The sequence below is a fragment of the Triticum dicoccoides genome, chromosome 5B, assembly GCF_002162155.2.
Source record: "Triticum dicoccoides isolate Atlit2015 ecotype Zavitan chromosome 5B, WEW_v2.0, whole genome shotgun sequence".
Taxonomy (NCBI): Eukaryota; Viridiplantae; Streptophyta; class Magnoliopsida; order Poales; family Poaceae; genus Triticum; species Triticum dicoccoides.
In genome coordinates, this window is record NC_041389.1 from 253,220,504 (window position 1) to 253,220,779 (window position 276).

Genomic DNA, 276 nt, shown 5'->3' on the forward strand with positions numbered 1-276 from the left:
GGTCAAACATGGCACCCGAATGTAGGAAAACAGGGACTTAGGCGAAATTTACCTCCCGAAAACGAATCTCGGGTTTCGGGGCACGCATCCCGAGGATGGCCGGGGAACTCGAGGGAGACGACGGGGACGGCGGCCGGAGTGGGAGAAAAGCTCGCCGGAGATGGGGCCGACCGGATCCGGCGAGGTGAGGGAGAGGTGGCGCGGTGCGGCGGCGGAGGAGGTCGCGAGGCGGCACTGGGGTCGGGGAGGCGCGGAGATGGCGGCGAGGTCGACGGC